Source organism: Pseudophryne corroboree, chromosome 7 (genome assembly GCF_028390025.1).
Source record: "Pseudophryne corroboree isolate aPseCor3 chromosome 7, aPseCor3.hap2, whole genome shotgun sequence".
In the NCBI taxonomy this organism is placed as follows: domain Eukaryota; kingdom Metazoa; phylum Chordata; class Amphibia; order Anura; family Myobatrachidae; genus Pseudophryne; species Pseudophryne corroboree.
Window position 1 is genome coordinate 14960636 of NC_086450.1, and position 6435 is coordinate 14967070.

Below are 6435 nucleotides of genomic sequence, written 5' to 3' on the forward strand. Positions count from 1 at the left end.
CAAATCTAACTCTCTCTCTGCACGTTATATCTGCCCCACCTGTAGTGCACATGGTTTTGCCCATTAGTTAACAAATTTGCTGCTGTGATCAGATCTGAATTAGGCCCTAAATGCTATCAATAGACAAAGAAACCACTGTCAATTGATGCCAGTTTCTAAATGACACCAAAGCCACAGCTTAGTAACTTTAGCCTTAAAATGAAAAAGATTCATAAGATTGCTTTGACTGGTTGGCCAGGCTCTTAAACGTTCTCTATTATCAATCAAAAACAAACTTCCACCACCTATGATCTTTCATAGTTGCAAAACAATTGAGACTAATAAGGACTTTTAATTATTTGCAAAAATATGAAGATGTCATTAAAGTGTTTTTCTTACTTCAGAGCTCAGCGTCTTTATGTTTCAGAAATAAATCTATTTTGAAGCAAACTGCTACAATTCTATAGAACTAATTTGATAATTAAAAATTGTAAAGATTTGCTTTGGAAAGGCTAAGACGACATACCTTATACTGGGTACAGACTCTACCAAATGTCCAATAATGATTTCTCATCTTCCAGAAGAGCCGTTATTTATACAGTTATATTATTTCTGTGAGTTATACCCTGGTGGATACGGTATGTCTCACATGTACAATTACACCAATGTTCTACAATAAAAAAGCAGCATTTCTGTGTTCTAATTCACCAGGGAATACTCTTCCTGGGAGATTCTTTGAAAATGCTGCTAATTGTAATTTTTTAGGACTTTTTGTTTAAACTTTTTAACTCAAAAATAAAGACAGCTTACAACATGCATCAGCTGTATAATAAAGTATATACTGTATATGTTTTTTACCTATGTGTATGCTTCATCCCAATTAAAAAGTTGATAGCTATAGTGTAGTAGTTGGTAGCTATGTGGCATAAATGTGCCAAAGATATGTTTAACAGTCATTTTTTTCTTAATGAAAATTTCTTAAAAGGAATAAAATTGTACAGTACAGTATGTGTCTGTTTCACCTACCAAAAAAATACAGACACATACAATTTTATTCCTTTTAGGAATAGAAAATGGCAGCAGAACATGCCTTCGGGCCAACTACAACACAAACATAGGAATTGCTCATATCCAAATGAATTCAGAAATGTTCACACACTTTGTTATATGCCTTTAGAAGAAAAGGGTACCCAGAATCACTGTTAAAGTACTCTTACAGTAAGATCCTTACAAATGATAGCAAATTTTACTTCACAAGTAAAAGCTAAGCTGTACAAAAATCCTAATTGAATCTCACCAACAAGAAGAAAAAAACTACTGCGCTTGGGATGGACGGGTATAGATAATGATGTGTCAATAATTATCTAGAGGATACCACTGTGTATAATTAAAAACACTCACTATTGATATATATTTCCATTTTCTAGTAAGACCAAATAAGACATAAAAATAGTACTGTGCACAGTATTAGACAAACATGTATCAAAGAATCATTATGGTAATACAATGTTTCAAAATTTTTAAAGAAAGAAACAAAAAAGTAACAAATAACAGTTATCTTGAGCTGTGTGTCTCAATTAAAAGCACAATGTGTGATAGACCTTAGGAATTCATATATTTCACGGTCTTGTTAAAGTAATTATGATCCTGTGTATTAAACAATCACTCAGAAAATTGTTTATTTATAATTTGAAAAAAATGTGTACATCACTTGCTCCATTCACCAATGTTGTTCGAAATTTTAGCGGCTGTGTGTAGGACGTGAAGATAACAATGTCCATGCAAAACTATTAAGTCATACCAAGTAGATATTGAAAGCAAATATACAGGGCCAGATGGAACTGTGGCATCCCACAGTGTTGGTTACCTGGCCATGTTCAGAGGGAGAACCAATGAAGGGCTGTGCTCACCTCAAGTGCGGATGCTGCTCGCTTCCGATGGGGATGCTGACAGACATGAGTCCCGGCTTGCCGTTTGCAGGTGGAGCCGCCTCGACGTGTTTGCTTGCTGGCGCTCCCCAGAGCAGACCGGGAGGCAGGAATGGAGGGTGATGTTGGTGGATCTCGTGTGCTGGATCAATCACAACAAAAAGGGGGAGGAGACCTAATGCATTTCATCGCATTCACGTGACTTTCTAAAAGGTAAGATTCTTATGACCAGGACCAAGGTTAAATACCCATGGACGGAGCACCTGTGTTAGGTGTTTAATCACAGTGTAATTATGTTGTCACACGGTATTACTTGACTGGTTACAATCATATCAGGGTTTTTTTAAGGACACCACAGCTCGATGACCACACTCAGTTGCTTCACTATATATATATATATATATATATATATATATAGGAATACAGTGTAGCGGATGGGACTCCAGCATGTAGATTAAATCAAACAAGGAATCAAAGTTGTAGTCAACATTTCGGAGCTTGCGCTCCTTTATCAAGACTTGAAAATTGCAAATACACAACACATTTGTATACATAACTGCATACTCACCAGCGTGCACAGGGGAAACCGCCGCAGCCGCCTGCTCTGGAGTCCGAATGACGTCATTGGCAGCCGCCGGCGCCCAGGACCCTTCACAGGGGCGTGGGGCGGGGGGAGTGACCAATCACCATGGTAACAAAAATAATAAACAAGCTGCAGATTAAACGGAGGAAACAGACGTAATACTAAGCATTAATGCAAGAATTAGGCAGATCATCAAAGCAATCCAATACAGCCCTATCTAGAAAGCACATGTGGAGCAAATGAGCTAACTGCAATCTGTGCATAGCTAATGTTGCTACAAATAAATGCTAAATACAATTACTAGCGGGCTGTAAAATCTATACAATAAGGGAAAACCATCCCAGAGATGTACATGTGTCCCTGCTTCTGAACTACAAATCCGGATAACTAAACCCCATGATACTGATAATATAGAGAAAGGGGCAAAAATATGATGGAGCATACTATACCGACTAGATAGCTCTATGTCTATATACCTATAGGCTGAAAAATCTACATGCTGACATACAAGCAACAGCTATAGATTCATAAAAAACAGGTAAGTGAAAGCGATTAATTGTGTCCCAATGGCTGGACAGTTTGTAACAGATGTATCCATCTGGCCTCTTTTTGTAATAGAAAACGACCTCTATTGCCACCTCTAGGATTAGGAGGGACCCAGTCAATGATGCGGTACCTGATGGAGGATAAATTGTGGTGCGAGTCTCTGAAATGACGAGCAACTGGCTGATCACAATCTTTACCTTCAATGGCTGCACGTATACTGGACCTATGTTGGGTCATGTGTTCATTCATTTGTCTGGTGGTTTTGCCCACGTATAATAAACTGCATGGGCATTTGATATAATACACCACAAAATCTTGTGGTGCAAGTAACCGGATGCTGTACCTTAAATATTTTGCCAGACCTAGGATGTGTAAAAGTATTCCCCGTCTCCAGAAAGCTACAGGTCATACAGCCCAAACAATGGTAGTTGCCACCTATGGGTGGCTGTAGTTGTCATATGATGACTGATATCATTGTGAACCACTGTGTCTTTAATATTTTTTCCTCATGAAAATGATGGTAAAATTGTCATACCCTGTAGAGCTGGGAGGCTACGGTCATGTGATACGATGGGCCATATATCCTTGGCAGTTTTCATCAATTTGTTGCTCGCAGTGGTATACTGATGAGTCCACACCACACAGTCCTCTTGTTTAGTAGGCTTGATTCTATGCAGTGCCAGATGCCTGGAAATGGATAGAGCCTTCTGTTTTGCAAATTTTACCGCTCTTGGATGGTAACCACGTGCCAGGAAATTAATAAGCATCTTGTCTATTTGGTCCATGGTATCAATTGGATCGCTGCATATCCGAATAATTCTCATAAACTGGGAGAATGGAAAGCCTCTGATTAATGAGGGTGGGTGGTGGCTGGCTGCATGTAGCACAGTATTGCGATCTGTTTGCTTAAAGTACATTGAGGTGTGTAATGTACCATCCTCTATTTGTTTAATCGTCATGTCCAAATAATGGATGCACTTCAAAATGACATCAGAGGTAAATTTGATAGCACTATCTTGGCTGTTGATATCACTCATCATATCGAGAAAGGCTTCTTGTGTGCCATTCCAGAATAAACAGATATCATCAATATATCTGTTGTATCCGGTAATCTGTTGACGTCGGATATCATCCGAAAAGAAGAGATCTTTTTCCACCGCGAACATATAGATATTCGCGAAGCTTGGGGCTACGCATAAGCCCATAGCGCAGCCTGAGCATTGGATAAAGAAATTGCATCAAAGATAAAATAATTCCCCATTAATGTCAGCCGTAACAGTTGAATAAAAAATTCCACATCAGGCCCTGCATACAATGGATAATTCATGATGTAACGTTTAACCCTCTCAATGCCTTGTTCTTGTGGGATGGATATATATAAGCTCACAACGTCAATAGTGCACATGAGTTGTTTCTCTGGCAATGGAGAAAGCTGATGCAGCCATAAAATAAATGTGGTCGTATCTTTAAGAAAGGTAGCTTCCTGACTAATCAATGGCTGTAAAAATTATCCAAATACCTAGAGATGTTATAATAGAGGGATTCCCTGGCCGCAATGATGGGGCGTCCAGGAGGCTTATTAGGATTTTTATGAAGCTTAGGTATGGTATATAATACTGGCACTTTGGGCCAGTCAACTGTGAGTGCATCTTTGATCTTGGAATCGATGATATGCATGTCCATGCCCCTCAGTAAAATTTCATCCACTTCTGTTTTGAACAGTTGAGTGGGATCAGAGGGAAGCTGTTCATAAACACGGGTATCCGACAATTGCTGATACATTTCTTCAGTATAATCACTTAAATTTTGGATCACAATGCCCCCACCCTTATCTGCAGGGCGGATGACAATGTCACGATATGATCACAGATTCTTCAGGGCAACCCTTTCTAAAGAAGTTAAATTGTAATCCATCTTGCATTTCTGCAGAACCTGTTGTTCCATGACAGTCTCCATATGTCCCGTAAAACTTTTGATGTTACTGTTAAAAGATTGTGAAATAAAGATAGAGGGTTTATGAACTGGTACACTCGTCTGCGGTGTAGTGGTTTTGCCAAAAAATTCTCTGAGTTTCAGACGTCGGTCAAATTTAAAGAGATCCACTTTATTTTGGAAGCCATCCTGCTTAAGTGTTGGAACAAAGGATAAACCTTTGTGCAATAATGAAAGTTCCTCTGTGGAGAAAGTACGAGATGATAAGTTGAAGATTATCTCTTCTGGTTGTGTTTGTGCTTTTGCTTGGCGTGCCCACTGCCCCCCACGCCTGGTTACCTCAACCGCTGACTGCAAAGTTCCCACCATTGGATACAATGGAGCGCCTATGTGCTACATGTATCTCGAGTGCGCTGCCTGACAGCTCAGATGCGCACAGCCAATCAGGAGAGTGCCACGACGTGGCGCTCCCTGATTGGCTAAAGGGACCCTCTTTGACAGCAGTCACGGGGGGTCCCGGCAGTCGGGGAAAGGGGTCCCATGTGGAAACATGGGACCCCTTTCAGTGCGTGGATCGTGTTTTGCAGTTTTTTTATTTTGCCAAGTACGTGGATTACAAACTAGAAGAGGACAGATCTACACTGGATTGTTGTGAGTATAATTTTATTTACAGGTACCCCGTGGATTCTACGTGGACAAGGGGACCGAGCCTCGTATCAAGATAGGTAAGTATGTGTGTATGTCAGTGTGCATGTATGTAATAAAGTTGTACTGTCACGGTGTGTGTATACTGTTTTTTGGGGGTATTTTTTTGTAGTAGAACTACAGGTAACATAGTAACATAGTATCTAAGGTTGAAAAAAGACAATTGTCCATCGAGTTCAACCCATTTGTGGTCTCCTATGCACGATTATTTTGTATAAAATTTTGACTGAAGTTGATGACTGCCGTTACGTTTTACCCCTCTTTTTTATAATAACCATAGTGCGTGTCTATGCCCCGTAACCCTGGATATCCTTATCCATTAGGAATTTATCTAACCCATTCTTAAAGGTGTTGACTGAGTTGGCCATTACAACTCCCTCAGGCAGGGAATTCCAAACACGTATCGTCCTTACTATAAAAAAGCCTTTACGCCGTATTGTGCGGAATCTCCTCTCTAACCTGAGCGAATGACCACGAGTTCTCTGTGTTGATCTAACAAAAAACAGGTCCTGCGCAAGATCTGTATATTGTCCCCTTATATATTTGTAAATGTTGATCATGTGCCCCCTTAATCTCCTCTTTTCCAGTGTAAACATGCCTAGTCTTGCAAGCCTTTCCTCGTATTCCAGCGTCTCCATACAATTAATTAGTTTGGTCGCCCGCCTTTAAACCTTTTCTAGCTCCAGGATATCCTTTTTGTAGTAAGGTGCCCAGAATTGTACACAGTATTCAAGGTGTGGCCTCACAAGTGATTTATATAAT